General features: G+C 36.7%; 1 non-coding gene across 1 annotated transcript; it reads left to right on the top strand.

The window, feature by feature from the left end:
* The first annotated feature begins 14955 nt into the window (after window positions 1-14955).
* Window positions 14956-15062, top strand: LOC121220460 (small nucleolar RNA R71). The gene has a single exon (XR_005917662.1). It is a non-coding gene; the product is annotated as a small nucleolar RNA R71 (small nucleolar RNA).
* The last annotated feature ends 281 nt before the right edge of the window (window positions 15063-15343 follow it).

Genomic DNA, 15343 nt, shown 5'->3' with positions numbered 1-15343 from the left:
TTATTAGATTAGGAGCTAAGACCTTTGGGTGTAATTAGTGGATATTTAAACCTTCTAGTAAGCCTGATATCTTTGCATATTATGATTCCAAAAGAGTAAGGATGTTAAGAAGCATAAATACGGTAGGAAGTAAATAGAAGGCCTTGCATAGGGGTTGTATGTACTTGATATACGAGTAATTCCATGTTCTTTCGAGTAATTGCTAGTGCAGGTTCAAATAAAATTAGGCCATAAAGTCTCAAAGTTGGGTTTCAAAGGATAAAATTTCATCAAGGTTGGCTTGAAAGGGTCAAACGGTCCAAACAAGAGTTGCCTAAATCATTTTCAACATTCTATGCTTCCTAGGATTTAGCCTCAAGAAACTACTAAGTCAATTCTAGAGACTTAAACTTTCATGCATGCTTACCTTTCTTTAGGAACTAAAAATTTTATGGTACGATTTGCATGCTTTATTAGAAATACATTTATATCATTATTCAGCTAACCTAACAATTTATTGAAATAATAGAACTTTATTTATACTGAAGTTTAGCATACTTAACAAAATTTTAAATTATTGAACAAAATATATCCTAATCCTAATTAAAAGAACTATTTATTCTGAGTGGAATAATTTCAATTTTTCGGTCCCCCTAATGCGGTCGTTGAAAGCACCAAAAATATTCTATCCCTAATAAATAATGAAAAAGAATAGTAAAAGGGAAGTAGGGTCAAATCCTTAGGGACTGGACTTGCACAATATCTTCTTTCGTGAAATCACAGGCAGAATCTTACCAAAGAAAACCTACGTTCCTGGAAAAAATAAAATAAAAAAAATAACAGAATTAAATGTTTGGATCTGGAAACAAAAAATAAAATAAAAACAAAATTAAGAATATTGGATCGAAAATTTGAGAAATTAAAAATAAAGTTGAGAGAAAGGAAATTCTTATGGGGGTTCCAGCCTCTAGTTGTCTCGTTCCGCCTTAGGTTCAATCCTCGGCTTTTAGATGATCCTTCCCAAACCGAATAAGCCAGTTATAGTGGAAGAAGACGCCTATGACCACCAGCTCCAAGGATTTAGACTTACGATTTAGTGGAACGTGACTTTAGCTAATAATCATTTCTGTGGGTTTGTCTTATGCTAGATCAATGCTTCTCAGTGATGGATCCCATGCCATTTTGTCTCTCAGGCTCGCCAACCTCTGACGCAGTAAGTTAACGAACCGACTGTGAAACCTTCCCAAAACATACAAAGCGGTCGCCTCTGCATACGTTGAAAAGCTTACTTCTTAAGGGACATGGACGGAAGCGTCAGCCCCGTTGTGCAGAGAAATTATGAATACTCAACGAGGAGGCTAAGTAAGAACCCTAAGCCTCAAGAACCCTTTTTGGGGAATATCGACAACCTTCGGCTAGATGGGTTAAGTGGCTCATGGTTGTGGTGGAAAAGAAAATAAATAAAATAAAAATGGAGATTTTATTGAAAGGAAATATGAGAAGAATAAAAGCCTAGACTTTTGGGGAAAGAGTGTTTACAGAAAAAGATGGATGCATTTTGAGTCACTTCACCCCCTATTTATAGTGCTAGGGGAGATAGTCTAATCCTACTTAAACTCTCAAAAAGATAAATACATTTAATTGAAGATAAATAAAGATAAATAAAATAAAATCCTAAAATTAAGTAATCCTTAATAATTATCTTAATATTAATTATCCTAATATAATTAAAATAGAGTCTGATAGAATAAAATCTCTTCTTTTTGCATTTCAACCTTTGTTTCCTCCACACTTGCACTTTTGGCACCAACTTTTCCTTGTGTCGCACATTTTCCCATTTTATCTCTAAATTCATGCTTTTGGCCCTTAATTTTGCTTTTGCCTCAAATTTAGTCCATATGAGGTAAAAGATCATAAATAGCTCAAATTAGCAGGATTATACTCAGAATAAATACATAATTAATACATAAAAATATGTTATTCTAGAGTGTTATCAAATTCCCCCTACTTAGCCAATGCTTGCCCTCAAGTATGGTTCCTATCTACAGTGAAAGCTAGATTCTGCCATAAAAGAAATACCACTCCAGAGTTTTATAAAAATCAGTCAAAAATGCATATGAAAAATAAAGAGAACCCTAAGCTTGCTTTAAATAAAACAGAAAAAGTTTCCCAATTAATACACACAAAAATTAGAATAGACGAATTATTTAATGAAAATTAGGTAAATTACCAAACCTACCAAGACACCCTATTTGTTTCCTCCTTTAGTCCCCAAATTATATATTTTTTCTTTTTTATGTAGTTTGATTTATTTATTATTTATATTTTTTTATGCTTTAGGAATATAGTGAACCTTTTGACGTGAAGAGAGATGACAACCAAGCACGCCACCCCTGTTTCTCAACCCAACAGACTCCTAATTTATTATAATTTTTTCTTAAGTACACATTGAACCTTTTGACGCGAAGAGAGATGACAGCCAAGCACCTCACCCTAGTTACTCAGCCCAACATGTTCTTAAAAATTAATTCCAGTTAGTTGAGTTTTACCTAACAGGTCACACAACCTTTTGAAGCGAAATAGGATGACAACCCAAGCACCCTACCCTGGTTACTCAGTTAGTCACGTTTGTAAGTTGGACTCATAACCACGAAAACATTAAACAACATTTTAATAATAACTTTTTTTATGAGGACTTTAGAGAAGAAAATAATCAAGTGTCAAAAATAAGTTTCAGTAATTATCTTTATATTCATGAATATATTTTAGCATGCAAACATATTAAGTATCTACTTTGTATTAAACTTGATTAATTTTACCAAAAGCAAGATAAAGTTAACTCTATGAATCACAATTATTTTTAGCCTAATAAGAATAAAACAGTGTAGATGGCATCAATTATGGAAAATCCGTAATTTTCTTAGAAAATAAGAATCATGATTGTAGGTCAAACAGTAGGCAATTCTTGGTAAAAATCTTGTGCATGAAAAGAGGCAGGAGATTCTAAAAAAAATATGGACAAAATGGAGCCTCAAGCAGCAAACCAGCCAAAATAATCACAGCAACAGCAATAACAACCAAAATCATAGCAGAAAATGACAGTAATAACGAAGAGTACCTCCACCCTATTGAAAGCACATTATCCTCAATATGGACGAAAACAAATAAATAGGTAGAAAAGTTTAGAAAAACTCCCCGTGTTGTTACTATCAATCGCATATGATGGCTGGGGTGAGGAGAAACGGCACCGTTGTGGGTTCATGATGAAGGAGGGCTCGGCAGCAACGTGGCTACGGGTCCGAACCATGGTGGTGGCGATCGATGGTGAGGGAGAATGTGGAGGGAAGAGCGGCGGCTATGGCAGTTTTGTGAGAAAAAAATTGTTTTAAAATTTTAGGGTTAGGGGGTTAATTTGTTTTGAACGGTGGTGCTTGGGTGCAGATAAGGGTGGTTGGCTGGAGGAATAGGGTAGTTTGGCTGCAGGCATTATGGGCTGGAATAGTATCTGGAATAGAGGCTGTTTGGTACCATGGATAGGGCTGTCTGGTTCTATTTTTCTAGCATTTTCCTTTTTCTTCGTATTTTCGCTCTGTTTTATCTAAGCAAAATAAGAGAATTTTGTTAATATTCAAATAAGTAATAAATACTAAAATAAAATAAAGTAATAAATAAAGTAAAGAAAATAAAATAATAAATAAATAAATAAACAAAAATAAAAAATAAAAATAAAAATTGGGTTGCCTCCCAACAAACGCTTGTTTAATGTTGTTAGCTTGACACAGTTATTGGTTCTATGGTGGTTCCAAATGGATTTTCTCAATTGTGTGGGCTTGAAAATTCTCATAAAATGGCTTCAACCGCTGGCCATTGACTACGAACTGCTTTCCAGATTCTTCACTCTCTATTTCAATCGCTCCATGTGTGAACACTTCAGTAACAATAAAAGGTCCTTGCTATCGTGATCGAAGCTTACCTGGGAATAACTTTAACATGGAGTTATAAAGTCAAATTTTTTTCCTACCGAAAAATGCTTCTGGGCTATTCTCTTATCGTGAAACAACTTTTTCTTGTCTTTATAAATGCGAGCATTCTCGTAGGCATTATTACGAATTTCTTCTAACTCTTGGATGTCTAATTTCCTTGCCTTTCCTGCGGGTTCTAGCTCCAACTCTGGTGCCTGTATAACAGAAGGTAACAGTTTAGTATTTGGAGATAATAACTCATTAACAAATTAAAATTTATCAAGTTCATAACTATCTCCATAAATTGACTCAAAATTCTCTTCCATTAAAGAGTCAATTATGTCGATACGATTTACACTCAAGATTTTGCTTGGATGGCTAATGGCGTTGTAGACATTAAAGTTTACGATCTCCCCATCAAACTCCATCGTGAGAGTTCCACTTCAAACATCGATTTTAGTACTAGCTGTGCTAAGGAACGGTCGACCCAGCAGGAGATCTGAAGATCCAGGAGTGTTATCCTCCATTTTGATCACATAAAAATCTGCAGGGAAAATAAGCTCGTTAACTTTTACCAAAATATCCTCAAGGACTCCTTCTGGATGCACAACAGACCTGTTTGCCAATTGAATGATAACACCTGTTTTTGTCAAAAAACCCGCATTAAGTGATTCATAAATAGAATATGGCATTACATTTATATAAGCCCCTAGATCACACATAGCCTTCTTAATTCTCAGATGACCTACTTTGCATGGTATTGCAAACATGCCCCTATCCTTGCATTTTGCGAGCATTTTTTGTTGTAACACTTCGGATACATTCTCACCAACACTCACCCTTTCATTACGTATTAATTTTCGCTTGTTGGTGTAAACCTCTTTAAGAAATTTAGCATACCGCGATATTTGCTTGATGGCGTCCAACAGCGGAATGTTGATCTCGACATTCCTAAATGTTTCGAGGATTTTCTTGTCCTCCTACCTCTTCGACACTGGTTGAATCGTTCTAGAAATGAAGGTTGAATTTTAGGCAATGGAGGCTTCGGTCGGACCTGTTCGTATTTCTCAAGTTTTTCTTGAGAGATTTCTTGGCCAAGATTCCTGTTAGGGATCAGTTTCAGTACCTTTCTACTTCACAACGTCACTGCATTTGCATTTTTTCTAGGGTTTGGTTTTGTTTGTGACAGCAGCTTACCTTGAGAGGTCAATTTCTTAATCGATGTGGTCAACTCTCTGATGGATGCCTCGGTTATCTGTTGGAAATCCTTCGTCTCTTTTTGGAAATTAAGAGTTTGCTATTGGATTCGTTGTTGAAAATCAAGAACATTTGTTGCTAACTTATTGACCATGGTTTCTAGAGAATTACTTGAACCTTGTGGCTGTTGTGGAAACCGATTTTGGTATGGTTGGTTATTTCATGGATTGGCCCCATAACTTAAGTTAGGATGGTCCCTCCACCCTGGGTTGTAGGTATTAAAGTAGGGTCGTATCGCCTTTGTGGCGGCCGAGGGAAATTTCCCACAGCATCCATATGGGCCATGGTATCGTCATACAAACTGGGACATGTATCAATTGCATGATTAGGTGTAGCACATATTCTGCATAACCGGGCTGTCTTCATTTTTTCTGCAATTAGTCAGTTCATCATATTAGTAAGTCTATCAACTTTATCCTCTAAGGTTGAATTAATTAGCTGGTGAACCCTTCTAGGGGGTTCAGTATTGGCTCAGAATTGTTGATAATTTGCAGCCATCGTGGAGATCAAGTCTCTCGCTTGTTGGGGAGTCATGTTGACCAATGCTCCTCCACTAGTGGCGTCTACCATATTCATCTCCATGGGCTTCAAACCTTCATAAAAGTATTGGAGAGATTGCTCCATTATACGATGTTGTGGGTAGCTTCCACACAGCTTCTTAAACCACTCCCAATAATCGTAAAAGGACTTAGCTTTTGTTTGCCTTATTCCAACGATCTTTTTTCTTAGCTCAGCTGCTCGAGACGTTGGAAAAAAACTGTTCAGAAACAAATAAGATAGATTAGCCCAAGTTGTAATAGATCCAGGGGGTAAATAAAATAATCATTCCTTAGTGAAATCTGCTAGGGAGAAAGGGAAAGCACGCAATTTAATCTGATCTTCAGTTACCCCCTGAGGTTTTATGCTAAGGCAAACCATATGAAACTCTTTCAGATGCTTGTGCGGATTTTCATTTTGCAACCCACGAAAAGTTGGCAGTAACTGGATTAAACCTGACTTTAACTCAAAATTGATATCTACAGTAGGATACGCGATGCACAATTGTGGTTGTTCTGTCAGAGCTTCGGTCAGTTGCCAAATCGTTTGAGCCATTGGTTGGTGTGCTAGATTCGAGTTTTCGTTAACCTTAGCGGTAAGCACTTCTTCTGGTGAGTCGACTTCTACTTTTTCACTTTCAAGTGTTCGAGTAGGGTTTTTGTTAACCCTAGACTCAGCCTCATCATCGACTTCGATTTCTGGCGGTTGGTTACTTTGGGTTCCAACCACCGCTGACTGCTTTTTCAGTAACTTTGTCTCCTTGCGATTGGCTCTAGCAGTCTTCTCAATTTTTGAATCGAACGCAAGAGTACCTGGAACAGATCTAGTCATAAGAAACAAAAAAAAATATTAGTACGTTGCCAGTCCCCGGCAACGGCGCCAAAATTTGATGCAGTCGTTGAAAGCACCAAATATATCTTATCCCTAATAAATAATGAAAAAGAATAGTAAAAGGGAAGTAGGGTCAAATCCTCAGGGACTGGATTTGCACAATATCTTTTTCTGTGAAATCCCAGGCAGAATCTTGCCCAAGAAAACCTACATTCCTGAAAAATAAAATAAAAAAATAACAGAATTAAATGTTTGGATCTGGAAACGAAAAATAAAATAAAATAGAATTAAGAATATTGAATCGAAAATTTGAGAAATTAAAAATAGAGTTGAGAGAAAGGAAATTCATATAGGGGTTTTAGCCTCTAGTTGTCTCGTTCTGCCTTGGGTTCAATCCTCGACTTTTAGATGATCCTTCCCAAACTAAATAAGTCAGTTATAGTGGAAGAGGATGCCTACGACTAGCAGCTCCAAGTATTTAGACTTACAATTTAGTGGAACCTGATTGTAGCCAACAATTGCTTATGTGGGTTCATCTTGTGCTAGATCATCGCTTCCCAATGGTGAATCCCACGCCATTTTGTCTCTTGGGCTCGCCAACCTCTGACGCAGTAAGCTAACGAACCGACTGTGCAACCTTCTTAAAACATACAAAGCAGTCGCCTTTGCATACGTTGAAAAGCTTACTTCTTAAGAGACATAGATGGAAGCGTCAGCCCCATTGTGTAGAGAAATGATGAATACTCGGCGAGGAGGCTAAGTAAGAACTCTAAGCCTTAAGAACCCTTTTTGGGGAATATCGACAACCTTCGGCTAGATGGGTTTAGTGGCTCATGGTTGGGGTGGAAAAGAAAATAAATAAAATAAAAATGGAGATTTTATTGATAGGAAATATGAGAAGAACGAAAGCCTAGACTTTTGGGGAGAAAGTGTTTACAGAAAAATATGGATGCCTTTTGAGTCACTTCACCCCCTATTTATGGTGCTAGGGAAGATAACCTAATCCTACTTAAACTCCCAAAAGGTAAATACATTTCATTTAAGATAAATAAAATAAAATCCTAAAACTAAATAATCATTAATAATTATCTTAATATAATTAAAATAAAATCTGATAGAATAAAATCTCTTCTTTTTGCATTTCAACCCTTATTTCCTCCATGCTTGCACTTTTGGCACCAACTTTTCCTTCTGTCGCACATTGGCCCATTTCATCTCTAAATTCATGTTTTTGGCCCTTAATTTTACTTTTGCCTCAAATGTAGTCCCTATGAGATAAAAGATCATAAATAGCTCAAATTAGCAGGATCATACTCAGAATAAATACATAATTAATACATAACAATACGTCATTCTAGAGTGTTATCATCCCCAACTTAAACTGAACATGTCCTCATTGTTTAAAGTGAATAGATACTATATACCAAGTAGGGTTCTAGAAAATAGGAGGTGAGTCAATTTGACTGCTTAAGTACCAAGCGCTTTCTAAATCCAATCGTAGACATGTATATATCTATTGCCACACTTTATACTTCGCGACTTGTTTAATTTTATTAATGATTTCCATCTCTTATTTTGTTATGCAAAAATTCCTAATTAACTTTATCCTAAAATAACCTAAGAACATAAATAAAATAAAGTCGAGATCCCCACTTTATTTATTTGTAGATCCTTCCGAATTTGACTCATCTTTTTCTCCATCATTATTGCCTTTGCATGAATCGCTTCTCTTCTTTTTCGATAATGGGCTCCATGGTTCAAATATGTAATCTAGAAACTCAAGCACAAAAATAAAAGGGTCATTGCAAATTTTTGTAAGAGCACTTCTCATCGAGTCATCCCTTGTTTTTAAGTATTTCTAGTAAGCTTGTTGTTGCCACTGCATATGTTGCATTATGTCCATTAACTTTTACAGCTCATCTCGAAGATCTGGGTGAAGCAGTTGAGCTCTGAACATTGAAGTCTCAATATCAGGTTTAGCTCCTGGTTCCATTGGTTCCACCTAATCAGGGACTTCAACCGATTGCACTAGCTCGATCTCTGTGGGATCTTTTTCTTTTTCTTTTTCGAGATCCTCACTTTCTTCAACTTGTTGCTGTAGAATAGAGTATTTAGCTATTCAATAGAGGTCCCAATATGTGATTGTGCCTTGGCTACAGCCTGTATTCTTTACATTTGCAAGAATTTTAGCTTTCAAGCACAAAATTGTTATTGTAAAGGAAAAGTAAGCTGGGCCAGAATGTGAATGTCTAACGGCACAATTTCGTATTTCCCTCAGGATGATTTTTCCCACATTAATGGTCTTCCCAGTTAAAATCGAGTATAATAAGACCATTCACTCTAATGAGATTGTAGTCCCATGTGAGCTAGGCATAAGGCTGAATCGGATGAGGTATAACCATACCTTTGTGAGTGGTGTCAAACATTCTCTTCGACAAGTGTGGATTCTTTGCTTTGACACAGTCCACTTAGAACCTGGAACTGTAAGTTCCTCGAGAATTTCTTGTAAATTTTCTGACTCTATATTGCTCATCAAGGAGAAATATTCATCGTTTTCGACATCAGGCAATTCAAAGAACTCATTAATAGCATTTGAAGTTGTTGGTACCTTGATTCCACGAGTTGGAACTTCTGTCAACTCGCTCGAGGTTAAATTCGCATAGAATTCGCGTACTAACTCCTCGTCCATACTAGGTCTTTTTTCACAAAACAACTCCCAATTGAGAGTTTCAGCAACCTGACGAATACGAGCCATAAAACCAATATAGCTGTTTTCTCTCAATATGAAATCTTTCTCTGGATGCATCTGTTGATTCTTGAAGATACTCTCGTATCTTGCCTTGGTTCTTCATAGTGGAACTTGTTTTGTGATTTGTCAATTTGGGCAGATGCACGAGTTCTCTTGTGAGTCATGATTAACCTGATTATAAGTTGGTAACAATTATTTTCTCAAAAATTTAATTAATATAAAATATTAATAATTCAATAAATTGAAAAATTAGATAATTAAATTAAAATTTAGGAGAAAAATTTGTCTTACCACATTTTTTGTAAAAATTAAGAGCTCTTAAGAAAAGTAATTTTGAATCAAAAGAAGGAAAATTAAAAAAATTGAGAGGTTTTTGGCTAAGGATGGGTGAAAGGGAGATGTGCCACTCGGGTATGCAAGGCAGCAGTGCACAACAGGGGATGGATGTGAACAGCGTGTGGATCATTGAGGAGGCCTAGTGTTGGTGCACGCGGGGTGCTACTGACCGATCAGCTGGGAGATGTTGTGGCTAGGGAATTGTTAGGAGGTTTTGGCACTTAAGGGTTTTGGTGTTTTTGGAGGTAATGGTGTATGAATGAAAAAAAGAAGAATAGATGGGTGAAATTTATAGTGAAAGGAGTAGGAGCTAGAGTACAATTCTTAAAAATTCTAAGTTCTAATTCTACTCAAAGTAAATAACAAATAATAATTAATATAATGCATATTAAATTATTATTTGCTATTAATTTATTAAGATAAAAACTTATCGAATAAAATATGGTTAAATTAAAACTAATCCTAACTCTAAATAAAGCTGATAATAATTAATATATATTATAATGGATATAATTATATATTAACAATTATCATATTTTCTTTTCTTTTTATTGAACTAAAAACATTTATCCTAGATGTTTTTTGAAAATATTTACAAAAAAGAGGTCACAAGTGGTCCCGCTTAAGTTCCAATCTCCTAGATAGAATTTATTTAAACATACTAATCCCGAAAATATACACTAAATCATTTAGTCAAATAGAAGAACAAGAAAAAATAAATATCTAATAAAATGAACGAGATTTGATTCTGTTCAATTTTATCTCCCCAGTAATATTTCAAGCATTGAACATTAACTCGAAAATTACCTCCTTTACCTTGAAGTTCAACAAGTTCGTATGGATAGACTCAATGAATCATAAATGGACCGGACCTACATGATTTTAACATACCTGGAAAGAACCTTAATCTGGAATTGAGTAACAAGACTTGCTGACCTGTTTCAAATTCTCGAACTCGAATGTGCTTGTCATGCCATTTCTTGAGTCTCTCATTAAGTAATTTGGCATTCTCGTATGAAGACATTCGGAATTCTTCTAACTCGTTAAGTTGAAGCATCCGTTTCCTTTAGCACTTTTAAGATCCAAGTTGAGTCGTTGGAAAGCCTAGTAAGCTTTGTGTTCTAACTCCAAGGGTAGTTGGCAGGCTTTCCCAAAGACTAACCTATAGGATGACATCCTTAAAGGTATTTTGTATGCTATCCTGTAGGCCCATAAAGAATCATCCATTCTTTTGGACCAATCTAGTCGGTTCGAGAAAACTACCTTCTTAAGTATACCTTGGATCTCCTTGTTTGCCAGTTCAACTTGTCCATTCGTTTGCGGATGGTAAGCTGTAGCGACCTTGTGTGTCACTCCATGTTTATATAATAACCATTTCAACCACTTATTCACAAAATGGGACCCTTCAATACTATTGATGGCTCTTGGGGTTCCAAACCTTGTGAACACATGTTTCTGCAAAAACTTTATTACAACCTTAGCATCGTTTTTTAGATATGCCTCTGCCTCAACCCACTTAGACTCATAGTCTACTACTACTAATATGTACTTGTGAGCAAAACACAGAGGAAAAGGATCGAGAAAGTCAATACCCCAAACATCGAATAATTCTACCTCAATGATGTTCGTTTGAGGCATCTCATTTCTGTTGGTGACATTTCTGACCCTTTGACATCGATCACAACTCTTTACGTAAGCATATGTATCTTTGAATAGTGTTGGCCAAAAGAATCCGGCTTGTAATACCTTGGCTGCAGTACGTGTACCTCTGAAGTGTCCCCCACTCGGAGCTGAGTGACAATGGTATAAAATCTTATGTACTTCATCTTCTGCCACGCATCTCCTGATCATTTGATCTGCACACTTTTTAAACAAATATGGTTCTTCCCAGAAATAGTACTTCACATCGTGAAGAAACTTTTTCTTTTGAGGATACGTCTTATGAATCGGCATCAAACCACAAGCTAAAAAGTTAGCAATATCAACAAACCAAGGGGTATTATAGACATGATTTACCTTTAGTATGTGTTCATCTGGAAATGTCTCTCGAATTGGTATAAGAGGAAAGTTCCTTTCTTGTGGCTCCAATATGGACAAGTGGTCTGCTACTTGGTTTTCCACTCCCTTTCGATCTTGAATTTCTAGATCGAACTCTTGAAGTAAAAGTACCCATCAGATCAGTCTCGGCTTAGCGTCTTTCTTGGCAAGTAAATACTTAATTGCCGAGTGGTTCGTATCAACAGTCACTTTGGTACCTATAAGATAAGATGAAAACTTGTCCAAAGTAAACACAAAAGCAAGTAACTCTTTTTTGTTACCCTCTAATTCAGTTGAGCTCCTGTCAGAGTCCGACTCGTATAGTAGATGGGATGAAAAACTTTGTTCCTTCGCTGACCCATGACAGCTCCGATCGTGAAGTCACTTGCGTCACACATAAATTCAAATGGCAAATCGCAGTATGGTGTCACTATTATGGGTGCCGAGACTAACCGACTCTTCGTATCGTTGAAAGCTCTTAAGCACTCCTCATCAAATTTAAACACTGTGTCCTTCTCCAATAACTTGCATAAGGGTTTAGCAACTTTAGAGAAGTCCTTGATGAATCTTCGATAGAAACCGGCTTGGCCCAAAAAGCACCTAACACCCTTTACAGATATTGGAGGTGGGAGTTTCTCAATAACATCTACCTTTGCTTTATCTACCTTGATTCCATATCTTGTTATCTGATGCCCTAGAACAATACCTTCTCATACCATTAAAATAACACTTTTCCCAGTTAGGTACTAGGTTTGTTTCTTCGCATCGCCTTAGTACATTGGCTAGATTGGTTAGGAAATCATCATATATATCTCCGAATACTATAAAATCATCCATAAAATCTCCAAATATTTCTCAACCATGTTAGTAAAAATAGACATCATACATTTTTGAAATGTAGCAGGTGCATTACACAAACTAAATGTCATGTGCCTAAATGCAAATGTACCGTACGGGCAGGTGAATGTTGTCTTATGTTGATCTTCCGGTGCTACTGTAATCTGATTATATCCTGAGTATCCATCGAGAAACAGTAATAGTCTTGCCCTGCAAGTCTATCCAGCATCCAATAATCGATGCAAATTCTCCATCCCGTAACCGTTCTAGTTGGTATCAACTCGTTATTCTCATTTTCAATGATCATGATACCTCTTTTCTTTGGCACGTACTGGACCAAACTTAACCATGAACTATATGATATGGGGTAAATTATACCTGCATCTAACCACTTGATGATTTTTTTTCTTTACTACGTCCTTCATAATGGGGTTTAGTCTTCGTTTCCATCAATTGTCCCTTTTTTGCCATCTTCTAAGATAATCATATGCATACAGATGGACTAATTCAGCGAATATCAGCTATGGTTCATCCGATAGCCTTCTTGAATTGTTTCAACACCAGGATGAGTTTCTCTTCTTGATCAGTAGTTAATTTTGCTGAAACAATCACAGGTAGAGTAGAAGAGTTACCTAAATAAACATATTTTAAATGTGAGGGAAGTACCTTCAGTTCTAATTTACGTGGCTCCTCGATTGACGCTTTTGGTTGAGCATAGTCCATTTTCTCTAACTCCAAAGATTAAAAGCGGGATTGCGAATTAAATCCCCTTTGATTAGCTTCTAACAGAGCTAAGTATTCATCCTTCTCTTCATCGTTTGGAGGAGCTGGTGTCAAAATTTGTTCCAATGGGTCCTCAAAAAAAATTAAGTTCCTTCTCTATGATTAAATCTTATAAATTTGACATTGCAGAACAATCATCAATTTTGTTAGGAAATCACATGGACTTAAAACCGTTAAATGTTACCTGATCATCCTGAACATGCATAGTAAGCTCGCCCTTCTACACATCAATATGGGTCCATCCGGTTGCTAAGAATGGTCTGCCTAAGATGATTGACACCTCTTTGTCTACTTCAAAGTCTAGAATCACAAAGTCAGCATGAAAGATAAATTTGTCTACACGTACCAATACATCCTCGATTTTTCCTTATGGATGTGCTAAGGATCAATCTGCTAACTGAAGTGTAACCGTAGTAGGTCTAACTTCACCTATCCCCAACTTCCTAAATATTGACATGGGCATCAAGTTGATACTCACACCCAAGTCACATAGTTCCTTACCACAATACGTTGCTCCAATATTGCAAGGTATGGTAAAACATCTTGGATCCTTCAACTTTGGGGGTAGTTTGTCTTGAAGATATGCATTGCATTCCTTCATTAGGGCTACTGTCTCAAATTCTCCAAGCATTCATTTTTTAGACAGGATATCCTTCATGAATTTGACGTAGTTCGACATTTGTTCAAGTGCTTCAACCAACGGGATGTTGAAATGAAGTTGCTTGAGTACGTCTTCTTGAACTGAATTTCCTGCTTCTGCTTCTAAAGTCTTTGAGGGTTGGGTGGTGGAGATTTCTTTACTAGAACTAGTTGATTCATTTTTTGTGGCAATTCTACATCTAATGGAGTTATTAGTTTATCAGAATTAGCTGGTTTAGAAGTTACCTTGTCAAATTTAGCAGATTCAATTTCTGGTGAAACTAGAATTTCACACTCGATTGAACTTCCTTTGAGTCTAGAGCGTCAGCTGGCTCCTTCTCAACTTCGATAGAATTGGGCTCTAAATTCTTTCCGCTCCTCAATTTTAACGTTTTACAATACTCCTTCCCTAGATTCCTCAGATTCTCCGTATCACTAGGTAAAGCACCTTGTGGTCGATTTCTGAGTTTAGTTGCAAGCTGGCTTACTTGATTCTCCAAATTCCTTAGAGAGGCATCATTTTTTTGCTATGTATGCCTTCAATAGATTCTCTAGGCTATTGGGTGGTTCAACTTGGGTTGGTTTCTGAGCTTGTTAGGAAACACTAGGTGGCTGGGTCGATCTAGGTTGGACATAATTGTTACTGGTTCCTGCCCCTTGGTTACTCTAGGAAAAATATGGGTGGTTTCGCCATGATGGGTTATAAAAATTGGATTGCAGCCCTTACTTTCTTCAATTTTGGTTCTGGTTGCCCATGTAATACACATATTCTGGGTGGACATTCTTTGAACAAATGTCCTTCCCCACAATAAACGCAGGCTACATTTTCAAATTGTTTTAGTGGTTGTGCTGTAAAACTATTACACCCATTTGTAGTAAGATTTTTTAACATTGAGGATATTGATGATACTTGAGATGTGAGTGAAGTAAGAGCATCTACTTCCCACTACCATCCTCGTGTAAGCATTGAGACCATTATAAAATGTATAAATTTGTATGCATTGTGGGATTCCGTGATGAGGGCACTTCTGTAATAATTCTTTGTACCTTTCCCATGCCTCACACAATGACTCATCATCCATTTGTTGGAAAGCAGTGATCTTGTTCCTCAACTTAGCATTCTTGCTAAGTGGGAAATACTTCATAAGGTATTTGTTTGCTAACTCTTGCCATGTTGAAATTGAGTTTGGTGGTAATGAGTTCAACCAAGCTCGAGCTCTGTCCCTTAGTGAATAAGGGAACAACTTAAATCGTAATGCACCTTCGGGTACTCCAGCTAACTTGAAAGAATCGCTCACCTTCATAAACAGTCTTAAGTGTAAGTGAGGATCTTCGGTAGGCATTCCACTGAATTGACCCACGCCTAAAGCATCTTGAACATGATTGGCTTCAACTC

Source organism: Gossypium hirsutum, chromosome D08 (assembly GCF_007990345.1).
Source record: "Gossypium hirsutum isolate 1008001.06 chromosome D08, Gossypium_hirsutum_v2.1, whole genome shotgun sequence".
In the NCBI taxonomy this organism is placed as follows: Eukaryota; Viridiplantae; Streptophyta; class Magnoliopsida; order Malvales; family Malvaceae; genus Gossypium; species Gossypium hirsutum.
This window is presented reverse-complemented; position numbering and strand designations above follow the sequence as displayed.